This window comes from Arctopsyche grandis, chromosome 12 (genome assembly GCF_051622035.1).
Source record: "Arctopsyche grandis isolate Sample6627 chromosome 12, ASM5162203v2, whole genome shotgun sequence".
NCBI lineage: Eukaryota > Metazoa > Arthropoda > Insecta > Trichoptera > Hydropsychidae > Arctopsyche > Arctopsyche grandis.
In genome coordinates, this window is record NC_135366.1 from 15,472,689 (window position 1) to 15,485,599 (window position 12,911).

Here is a 12,911-nt window from a genome sequence, read left to right on the forward strand (position 1 = left end):
ATCATCTGCAAACAAATGTATTTTACACATCTTAATTACCTTAACAATATCGTTTATATATAATATAAATAATAAGGGTCCCAATTTGGACCCTTGCGGCACTCCGGCATTTATAGATGTATTAAATCAGCTGAGAAGACATATCGCAGTGGACCACCGTAAAAAATTACCGAAATTTTATGTAAAGAATACCTAGACACTTTCAAGCGTCTTTTGAATGTTTCTCCCTTTCCATGTTCGTCACTTTTCTTTAAAATAAACACATTTTAATTATCAAAATAATTATTAAACATGAACTAAAACTGTGGAATAGATTTTTAGTAAGTATTATAAATATCTTTCTTAATATTGTTCTAGTGATTTGTCAATGTGTATATACATACATTTGGATATTTATATGTATTTAAATATTTCTGGCTTACCTAAAATAATTTACACTTATCTAATAAGAGTAATAAGTTATTAGTAATAACCTAATAACTTAGGATAGGCGGTCGGTTTCTATTTGGACAAAAAAATGGGTTCAAAATGGGCCAATTTCTAAAGTCAATCTTTTTGCTCTCTAGCTTTGTAGGACAATAGTAATAAACCCTCTTTCCTGGGAAATAGAATCCGCGCGCCGAAGTCTAGTAATAACTAAATATCGGTGCTGGGACAATGCTTTTGGCATACAGAATGGTTCACTAATTTCAATTATTATTGTTAACCCTGCTATTTGCTCTCTTGCTTTGTATGTATACTATACTATGGAGCGGTCTATTGTTCTTTAACGACCAACCAGCCAACGCCAAAAACTAATAATAAACAGAGTTCGGCGGTCAGGATTATTTTTCTGCTAAGAACAATCCAGGTCAGGATTGAAAGTGTACATATGTAGATCAAAGATTTTTCATAAATATATAACACAAGCTAAAACCGGCATGCGTTGCAATGTCACAATAACGCGTGCAATTCCAATAACGCGTGTAGGCTTTGCGCGATCATTGTCACATTCGCGGCGTGATGCGTTGAAGGCGAGAAGCTTTACTTTCGCGTCAGTAAAATCGTAATTACGAAAATTATTATTAAGAGGTTTTTTCCCGTTTTTTTTTTCACAGTAATCTTCCCGGACATGCATACAACAAATCCTTAAATTTCCATCGTAATCAGTTCAGTGGTTTAGGAGCCTATTCGAGACACACAGACAGACAGACATTCATTTTTACATACCTCTTCTAAGCATGCAAACGATTTGGTCGTGTGACGAAGTTTGGGTTCTTATTATATATGTATGTACATATATATAGATAAAACTAATTGCTTTTTATGTGAATAATGATAAGATTTTTCATTTTTTTCCTAAGGCTAATAGAGCACTCCTCCACTCCTTGGAAAGAGTGCGCAAAAGCAACGATCAGTTCACATTCCTAAGGTACGAAATTTTCGTAGAGGAGAGGGTGGGCCCCTATAAATGCAACGACTTTTACCTGGGGTTATTACTTAATAGTAATATTCAGGGTGTTTATAAAGAACGTAGTTGATTATTTCATGAATAAATTACTTAAAAAATTGAGTGAGATTTCAAATACACGTAGAAGAGGATCCTCGCTCTGCCGGTATCTTGGTATGCGTTGTAAGATCTGATGAAGATCCCACAGTTGTGGATCACGACCCATGCTCACGCGGCCGCGGCCAATTACCATTACCCGCGGCTGTTACAGACGGCTTCACACCGCAACTATTCCGAACCACCAATTTTACAAAATTCCGGCTTCTGGACACCATCTGGAACTACTCTGAATGCTCAGAGTCAGCACTTTGTCATTCATTGCCGGTTAAATGAATTCATCGATCGGAACGAAACCAATCACTTAACAGACGGTGGCGTCGATCGTGACGTAGAGTGGAACCGCTAGCCGAATTGAAGTCAGATTGAATAACGAGATTAGATTCAATCGGTGAGGATATAATCCACCTTCGCAGATAAAACAATGGGTGGGCCATTACATCCAGAAGATCACGACCCGCAATGGGCGGCAATAAAGACCGAAAACATTAAGACGAACCTCTGTCTATGTGCCAAGTCGTATCGTATATGTATGTATGTATCTACACATCTGTACTCCCACGGCTTTGGTTGTGTCTAAAATTTTGGACTACTACTTGCTTCTTTTATTCTTTTGAGCGATGCTGCAGTAAATTAGAATTAAGCGAGATTTTCAAGTGCCGTTGTACAATTCGAAGCTTATTTGTACTTATAATTTTTCATAGTCAAGTCTTTTGAATAATTTGATCGTTAAGCTCAATTTTACGAAAATGTAGCACAGTTTTACCTACATTAGAAAATCAAACAAATTTAGGTCATTTCTAAAAAAAATATTATACGATTTCAATATACATAAATATGTAGAAATATTAATATTTGAAAAAAAAAAAGATTTTTTATGAAGCACCAAATGAAGCACCAAAAATACATGCACATACCAATCGCGTGCCGTCATTGGACTAAGTTTTAAAATATCAACAATTCAAATTGTCGTTTGATATATGTATTTCACTCGGATTAGCGAAGTTTAGAAACCGGAATCAACCCTATGTACCTGAGGTAATGGTAGTGGATTGTTATGGTATGGTTCACCACTTCGTTCGCTTGCACGGTCAATTCTGTTCCCTTCACTGTACTGGCGAATTGTTATGTAAACGTGTTCCTTCGAAGAAAAAACATTTTTTTCATTTACAAGTCTCTTCAAACATTTATTTATTGTTATAAAGAAAGGTAGGTTTCTTAGGATATTTCTGTTGGCACCAAAATGAAAAATTATGCTCATCACTGCAAGGCAGATTATTATACTTCAAAAATTAAAATATTTGTTTTTATATATTATTTTTGTCCATACCTAGTCCCCTGTTTTAAAAGTCTCGAGACACCACTGACATATGTATAATACATACATACACGGGTGGGTCTACCTCGTTTTACCAACTTGCAATATCTCAAGACTCGTTTTTCTAACCTTTTCGGTTTGTTTCGCCGTCGAGTTCGTATATATCTATGTACATACAAAGCCCATATACGAAAATGTTTTACATAGTGAAATACGTATTTTACTAATACGCATTTAAAAATATATAGCAAGAATTGATTTTTTAACGTTTTTTAAGTATTTTAAATGTGTATGAATGATCACAATATGTCTCGTTAAAAGATATTACATACATGTATACAAAAAAAAATTTTGTATACAATATACAAACTTATATATATAAGACGAAAAGTTGGGAAATCTCGAGATATTGCAAAGAGGTAGAACGGATTGCACCGCACAAATAAGTACATGTTTTAAATTATAATTTTTAATTTTTTTTATTATATGCTCAATATCAATGAGTTAATAAGAATTATATGATATATAAATATCTACTTATCATATCATTTTTTGTTTAAAAGTACATATAAAATATATTTAATCTAAAATTAGTATATACTAACCATACAAAATCACGACACATCTAATCAAAAATAAATAAAAAATAATGAAAAAATAACGTTTGATCTACATATATCGATTTGAAATTTAATTGTATGTAAGTTTGTGTAAATAGGCTTAAGTGACAACGATCGAAAGCTACAGTTATTTATTCCATCGTTTGTAAGGTTTCAGTATCAGTTTCCGCTGGCGACATTACTGGCTTAAATATCATCAATTATGTACGGTTAAAGACAAAATTAACTCTACAATCAAACTGCATCGAAATGGTCGTTTTTTTTTTATAAAAAAAGCAATTAGCGATTTCACGACACGTTAGCCGCACATTCGAATGTTTTATTGGATTTTTTTTACCACTCATATCAATCTGATATTCTCCATCCGGCTTATGAGTTTTCTGTGGGTTTATACGGCGAGCCATGCCTCACATGACGCAACAAAAAATACAGGTACAACATAGCCGGCTCACCCGTGGGGATCGATAGGGACAGGTAAACCGAGCTTTTATACACAATTTATGACCGAGCTCGTTCGACCGAACCGACTATGAATTTTCACATGCTTTCCAAATAAGCTACACATTTTGCAAGGGTCGAAATTAAAAACTGACACACGGCTCGATGCACGAATGTCAATAGCAATCCATTAATTGTAAAAAGGCTCAATGAAAAACTTTGGAATGCACATGTGTCTAAGCTTAAAATTGGAGATAAATGCGAAAAGTTCTGAGAATATGGAAACATTGTCAATTTGAAAGAGATTTCAAGTGTTTTTAAAGTGTAGTATGGTATTTTGGAGTCGGGTAAATTTTCAGAACTTGTCTGGATGCTAATTTCTAATTTCAAGATGTAAACATGATATTCAGATTCATTAGATGCTACATACATATTCGCACGAAAATAAATAAAAAGTATTACAGTTTAGAACAAATCAAATCCAACATTATGTCAATTCCCTCAATACTCTTTGAAGATTGAGTCGAGACTTTCAATTCGAATACACAATTTATTGTAGTATTGTAAAATACATATATTATAGAATTAGGTTATTGGGTACTGTGAGCTGAGTGAGCTATTGAACTAATATATAACGAATCTAATACATATCTTATCAATACATTGAATAAATTCTCGTAAATAACAAACTAAAATATTTTTAGAAGACCTCTACACAACAAGATTTTCATACTTTACTTTCAGAGTATGGTGTATGTATAATATTATGAACATTTACGATGATCGTAAATATGCTTTTGAGATTTTTTCCTATTATGCTGTATACACCAACGTTAAAATAAGATAATAAATACATACTATAAATACTAATAACAAGAGAAATAGTGTAAAAACTAGATTATAATCACTGGATCGGTAGATATTAAAATAGATCAAATATGTATAATACAAACATATATGAACAGCAAAAAGCATTTAAAAATTAAAAAAAAAAGACATTGAATTAGGATGGAAGAAGAATTTCAAATTTATATACTTCAAATTTCCTCAATATAGTAGGCAAAAATCGAAATATGAGCTGCATAAGGTCCAGTGCGATATGTAACACTGTATTCTTGGCATAGTAGGTTATGACTTATATGTAAGTGTGACAAAGGTGGTTGAAGTAAAAATATTGAAACGGCAATGAGTGGATTACGTACATAGAAGAACGGATGAAAGAAGGTCTCGAATGGTACCCGAGAGAATGTAAAGGGTGCAAGGAATACCGCAGCGGAGATGGGTGGATGAAATCAGAAAAAAATGTGGAATGAGATGGATGAAAGTGATCCAAAACAGAGACGAATGGAAGCATGTTGGAGAGGCCTTCATCCAGCAGTGGATGGCGAATGGCTGTGAATGCTTACACTTACATTTATGTATAATTATTATATTTACAGATCAAAGATAAACATCTGGCACATCCACATACACGTAAACAAACGACAGAAAATAGTAATAACACTTATTATTTATACTTATATTTTGCGGCAGATTTGGAGGAGATTAGCTAATATAAGATAAGTTAATCTCCTAATAAGTATCCACATCTTAAAGCATATACATACATGTGTATTATACACGTGTTCTTATTCACGACTTCAATCTCGGTAAGAGCCTTAATACTATTAGAAGTTAGTATCTATGTATGTACATATATATGTACATATACCCGGTGTAATAACTTGAACACTTGTTTTGCATGCGAACATCAAGCCTGCATGCAATTCGATTCAAACTGGTTAACGTTGTGTGTGCAATTGAAACATGCATGTAAATAGCCGTAAATGGCTGCGTTACTAAAAACGAAATGCGTAATTGAATATTTGATTTGTATCTTTTTTTACATTAAGTAATTAAAATGCGTCTTAAACAGCGAGTTTTAATGTCAGCTGGAAAATTGCGAAATAATGACGCAATATCAGTTGCGCAAGCGCTGTAATTACCGCAGATTAGACGGTTAGGTCTGTGGTGATGAGCCCGTGTTTTCATTAGGACCGACATCCACTCAAAAGCGTGCTCTTCTAATTCTCGTTCCAATTGTGAAAGTGAAAAATCAATTATTGCACGTTTCACGATTTACCGCAATTGAATTATTGTGCAATCGACCGCTCTCGGTAGTTGAATTTTTATAAAAATTTGAAGAATGTACTTTTCACTCGGGTTATTAAAGTAAACAGTGTTGATTAAATTGATGCGTTTCACAGGTTTAAAAGCGTGATTTTAATTTATTGCAAATGTATGCAAGTACATATGTACATACATACACAAATCGATAAGCTATTATATTTTAGAAATTAAAATCTCTGAATTTATTTTGATTGGTTGAAATTCATATTATCAGGTAGTGAATCATACTCATACGAGACAGAGTTTTTTTTTATATTGATCATCACAAGTTTCAATTCTTCTCTGTTTTGAGCATCATTTCATCGACCCATATTCTTTGTGATCTTCCTTTTACTTTTTTTTAATTCTCTCGGTTGTCATTCGAGCACTTCTTCGTCCGTTCTTCTAGCTACGTGACCCATAGTTTGTGATGGTTTCAATAGTAGATTCAAAGTTTACAAATAAGGTCTAAAAATAATATACACAAAACTCATTGCGAGTACACCTACATGTTGTTTGATTTTACGTTTTATCACGTGTAAATATTTCAATCGTCAAAAGTTATATTTGACTATGTACTGATTCATATGTTCATTTTTAAGCGTACACATTTTTTTATCCATCTTTCTTCCGCCCTTGTGATTTTCAATGTCTCCCACCATCTTCCCTTCCCCCCTGACAGGAGACCCCTCAATATCTTTTTAGGCAGAAAAAGAATTCTTATTTCGAAAAGTAAAAACTACTTACCGCTCCTTTTGCATTGGATAGCTGACGCGCCCCGTTTACAAATCCGTCTGGAGCGAGTTACAAATTACCAGGATAAGGGTGGCGAAATTTATATTCTCAACCAGCCGCCCTTCGCTTCGTATTATACTCTTTCTCTTTTTCTCGCGTTAGGTGTACGTATACGTTTGTCCCTGTCGCACTCACGGGTGAGTACTCTCTTTGCGTTGAGGCCACAGCTGTAAAGATTGTTCTGCGTCAGTGGTTCAAAAAAAATGGTTTGCGAACTAATTTTAAAATTAGTTTTATTTATTTATACAATAAAATTAGTTTTATATATTTATATAATAAAATTACGGCAATTGCGGCTATTATTTTTGTACAAAACAACTAACACAGGAAACAGTAGTAATATTAATCAAAATGAAATTTGTAGAACCCACATAAAAAATTATCTTAGGATTTCTTGCAGAAACGAAATTCATTTTACGAATTCATTTGTTTCGCACATCGTCGGAACTAGCAATAGTTTAGCTTATTACTTATTAGTGTTTTTACCCGGCTTCGCTCGGTATTTGTAATATAAACAGCTTAAACATGGCAAAACAATCTAATAGTAAATATTAATTTGAATTGAAAAAATATAATATTTAACGGTTTCAATATCGTCGTCATAGAAACTTTGATTTGTTTTCGATGTTACCAACAAATCTTACATACAGTGCCGGTTTTAGGGGGGGGCTAGGTCGGGTGTTCGCCCGAGGGCGCCAAATAAGTTAAGGCCCCGAACGATGCGCCAAAGGCGCTTTAAAATTTAAAATTAGAGCGCCAAAAGCCATTCAAAATTTTAGATTAGAGCGCCAAAGGCGAAAGTTTTTTCTAAGTGTGTTTAGAAAAAAAATGCCAGAGGGCGCCATAGGGTTTAAGGCCGGCACTGCTTACATACATTAAACCTTAGTTACATATGTAGTTCCAAAGTCTCTTTCGAAATTATATATTAGATGTGCGAGACCATGCAGAATTTCATATATTATTCGCATACTGACTATATACATATAAATAAGTTACTATGCTACTAATTATAATATTATTGTTACGGAGCATCATTCTTACTATATTTGATGATACTATTATTATTCAAAATATAATAATGGATTTAGTCATTTTAAATGTGACACTTTTTGGTGTAGCGACAATATACTATATACGCGAATACATACATATACTAGTGGCTTGGTGCATAAGATAGAAAGTAAATTTTTGAAACCCTAAAGTATTGTATCTTCGTATTTCATTTCCGTATAGAAGAAAACGTGAATTCGAACATTGAATTGCTCAATATGGTGGCATTGAAAATAATTACAAAAAAAGAAGAACAAACAAAATCATACGTCAGTGCATTTGTATTGGCTGTTAATGTGCGTAATAATCAGTGTGACAAAATAAGCATTTTATGTATAGATAGATATTATCAATACGTAGTTAACTTTCTTGAGTTTTATCAATAAAGTTTTTATTTACGTTTGTATTGTAGTGTGTAGATAGGAAATAGTGTCTGTACAATGTCGGTTGTGAAGTTCCTGGCTTTATGTACACATGTATATGTATATAGTGTAGTTCTCGGTGGCTCTTCTCTTAATACTTCTCAGACAAGCCGCTTTCAAATACCTTTTTTTTATCTCAAGCGCGTGGAAATGTTGGTGCTATCTATTTAGCTTTTATGAGTTTGTCTTGTCCTTTTTTTTCGGTTCACCCCATTTCTCTGCGTAGTTTTTTTTCTACTTCCATATCTCTCTCGTTTCGTTTTTGTCGCCATTTAGATAGCTCGACCCTCAAATTAGAGTTCCATTTGGCGTTTAAAATATGAAAAACACGACCGCTCATCAGATAGTGTTTCTATGCACAATATGTTCCACGTATTTCTATGTATAGAAACACAATATTTACCACGATTTTTTTTAAAACATTGATTGGTTTAATTTTGCATAAACAAGCGTGTGCGGGGAAAATTATTTTAATGCTACTTTTTTAATATGTCATATCAATTTCACATATGTACGTTGTAGCTTGTAAATATGTATATACATAAAAGTATATACGAATGGGATAGAAAATATGTATACATGTACATATGGTGTATGTATAAGTTTGTTGAGCGTGAAAGTATTTTTACAGAAGAAGAAAATTAATGTCTCCACTTTAACTGGGATCCCACCGAGTCAATAAAAATACATTCCAAAGATAAGTAAATCTCTGTAGCTCCGATGTATACGTACATTTGTGATTATTTTTTTCAAATTGCTCAAGTAATTTATCATTTAAACATATATGTAAATTAAATTTGATTTATTTCTAAGATAAATTTGATCAATACAAATGGAAAAATATCGATTTTACTAAACGAACATTGACATTTTCATAATTACATGTTACACCAAATTCGTGAAGTTGCAAATTACGTGTAATACACAATTTATAAAAAATGCAAACTCGCTTACATAATTATATAAAAGAAGATTCAATAAATAAATGTACGTTAAAGAAATATAAATGTTTATGTAATATTTATTTTTTATTTAATAAATTACTTCAAAGACTTTTTTATTTAATCAATTTCAAGGCGGTCATTAAATTTTAACTTCCGAGAAGCTTTTTTAATCATAATTGTATTATGTTCCGATTTGTAAACAAAACTCAGATGGCATTTTTTGCAACCCTTTCTAGTAAAAAAATGTACAAGTAGTAAAAATCATAATAATGAAAATTTCAAAACTAACAGACCAAATATATACATTCGTACTGATTTAGTCATTCACTCGTCAAACGGTAACAAAACAAAACGCTTATGATTTTAATTATCGAATACGATAAACAATTTTTTATTTAACCTATGTACATAAATACATCTAATATATAATTTCGAAAGACTTTGTACGTAAGTTTTGGTTCGTAGAATCCATTTCGTCGAATTTAATAAAAAAAAACAAATGAATATTCAAATAAATTTAAATAAAATTAAACTATTCAAATACATTTAATAAAATGATTACTATTCGATAATCTATAGTTTATATTACAAATACCGAGCGAAGCCGGGTAAAACCACTAGCAACCATGAAAGTTACGTCAGAATTAAATCTTTCTCATTAATTGGTCGTCAACAGGTCTCTTTTTTAAAGAGCATGTTCTCTTTTTTTCGATACCATTCTTTTGTTATTTTTTTTTAAATTTCGAACATTTCTTTGTATGATACATAGATATACTTTGTTCCTAACTTTTTTATAAGTATATATAAAGTAAAACCTCGAATAAGTACGATATATGTATGTACATGTCTTCATTGTGATTACAGAAAATGTTTTCTTTTTATTTCCCATCCCATTTTGACGGACCAAATTTGTATTTAGCGATGTATATCGTACTTCAAAGGGGGTCGGAACTGCAATTTTACTTTCGACGAGGAATATCACGAAACAACAAGAAACAAACATCAAAATCGGCCGAAGACACACTCGAGGGCGGTAATTAAAGTGGTCGGAGAGGTTAATTAGGCGCGGTGTTGTGCTTGTGCGTCGATCGCGTCGGTGATGTTGGCATCAGTGGTGGTGCAGAGTGTAGAGTGTAGAGTGTAGAGTGTACGTGCGGTAGTAGTGGTGGTGTAGTAACTGTACGCGTAAACGTCGACCGAGCGGTGGCGCCCCTGGCGGCCGCGGCGGCTCACTCGCTCCGCAGTCCGGCCGGCCGCTTCGCCGCGTACGGCCGTCGCTCCTGCGTCAGCCGACTCTCTATCTCCGTCTCGCTCGCTCGCTCGCTCTAAACCACCATCACTCGCACCCCCACCCCTACCCCTCGCTGCTGCCGTCGCCGTCGCCGCTGCTGTGTTGTGTCGTCGCGCAGACAGTGCCGCGTCCTGTCACCCACAATCATCGACAGTGTCACTCGCATCATCTGACATCTCGGCACATAACCTCAGAGTAACGGCCTCGCCGTACTTGTACCTCGCCGGTGTTGTTGTTTGTGGTGAGATAGTGTATAGTAGTGAGTGCGTCACATATATGTATATACCAGTGCGTTCAGTGTAGTGTCAGTGTGTGTGTCAGTGCGCGCGTGTTCGCTAATCGGCCATCGCTCGTCTTTCTTCGAGACGCCTCGCCTCGCCTCGCCTCGCCTCGGTGATGGTGATGGTGCCGAAGCGGGTGGCCGACCCTGCCTCGTGAGGGCGATCAGCCCGCGAAGCAGAGCGCTCTTCGAGACCCGCAACACAGATTCACATTCGCTGGAAAAGGTATGCGTCTCCCCCTTGCCTTACCTACCCTTCCGCGCTCGCTCTGGCCGTCGATAGTGCCCCCCCCCTCTCCCCCGCCGCCCCGCGAGCGCGCCTGCGCCCCCGCCCCTCGCCCCCGACCCCCGCCTCCTCCCACCCCCGCGATAATTTGAATAAGCGCCTCGCGAACAAAGGATTTCAAACTGCGTTCCGTGCGCCGCCGCACCCCCTCTCCCTCGCACCCCGTTCCCGTCTCTCTCCTCCCCCGCGAGCACGTGCTCTCGCTCTCACACGCGAACACGTGCGTACACACGCCGAAAATGCGCGAGCTTGCTCGTCGCTCCAACTGTCACTTTTGAACGGCGATCCGTTTTCAATTAATTCATTGTTATTCAATTTTTTTTCTTTATTTATTTATTCTTTTGTTTTTTTTTTTTTTTTTTACGTATGCATGTTAACATTTGAATCTTTGATGAAAATTTATGTCGGATTCTTCACTTGACAGGTGTCTCTTGTCGACGAAAGTTATTTATTTATTCATGATTATGAACTTGCATTTCGCAGAACCGGTGGTGTCATCCAATTTCCGCATCGGCGAGCTTTTCCATGCTGTAGTTTCGAAAAATATTTTTTTCAATCATTATTAGAGACATGTATTTTTATTCGGTCTCCGTGACGAGCCAGAATGTTAAATTACAGAAAACACGAATATCGGAAGGCAAAGATCGAAAATCGAAAGATCGTAAGTCGAAAGATCGAAAAAAAGTGTGCATGGTAAACGGTACATACTCACTTAATTTGCGCGAGCAGAGTACAACAGGAACAAGAGGAACAGGCTTTTCCTCCCGTATTAATGTGGGCGCGCAGAATACGGGAGGAAAAGCCTGTTCCTCTTGTTCCTGTTGTACCCTGCTCGCGCAAATTAAGTGAGTATGTACCGTTTACCATGCACCCTTTTTTTTGGTCTTTCGACTTAAGATCTTTCGATTTTCGATCTATGCCTTCCGATATTTGTGTTTTCTGTAATTTAACATTCTGGCTCGTCACGGAGACCCATTTTTATTAAACATCTATTTTTGCTTTCAGTTTTAGCCAAAGCTCTATTGACGGAGTCGGTAAAAATTTGAGTGACCTTTCGATTTCGCATTTTTTTTTTTTTACGTATGTGAATACTTAGTGACTCACCAATATCGATCGAAATGCAATGTTTTTTTTTAATCTTTTTCTCATGTTTGGGTCAAATTGAGGAAAGAGCTGATATTTAAACAAATGTGTATGTTTTATTAATTTAATTTTGTCAGATAAAAAATACAAAATATTTAATGAAAGAAAAAGGTACTTGTTTAGTAGTGAGGCTCACGCTTAACGCTTAAAAAACAACTATCACGCTTTGTTTATTATTAATAATACATTTCAAAAACAATAACAGTAACAATTCTAATATGTCTCTTAGGCATAATTTTCAATATAAAGATTATTTTAATACAATATAGAAGTTTAAATTAAAAAATATATTTGATAAAATGAAAATTATTGCGAGATACAATGGAAATTCATAAATAAATGCGAAGAAATCACACAAACGTAAATTTTTGACATTTTAGCACAATGGTAAAAGTACGGGTCCGTCTGTCTGAAATTATTTTTAACTTTTTATCAGTAATCTTTTTTTTATGGTATTTTTTTTATTCAAATGAAACAAAAAAAAATAGAAAAATCGTATTTTTTGTCGCTCGCTTGATCTTTTTGCTGATGCAGAGATATGTAGGGTTGGTAAAAAAAAAGGTGCATGTGATGCATATGACTACGAATATTAGTTATTGCCACATTGTATTTTATATTGTAGTAATTCGC

The 12,911-nt window shown here is 34.9% G+C and overlaps 1 protein-coding gene across 1 annotated transcript in view; it reads left to right on the forward strand.

The window, feature by feature from the left end:
• Positions 1-10,391: 10,391 nt before the first annotated feature.
• LOC143920374 (uncharacterized) overlaps positions 10,392-12,911 on the forward strand; it is a 219,012-nt gene continuing 216,492 nt past the window's right edge. Inside the window, exon 1 of the mRNA XM_077443248.1 lies at positions 10,392-11,078. The gene's annotated coding sequence lies outside the window, so the exon portion shown is untranslated. The remainder of the gene's footprint in view (positions 11,079-12,911) is intronic.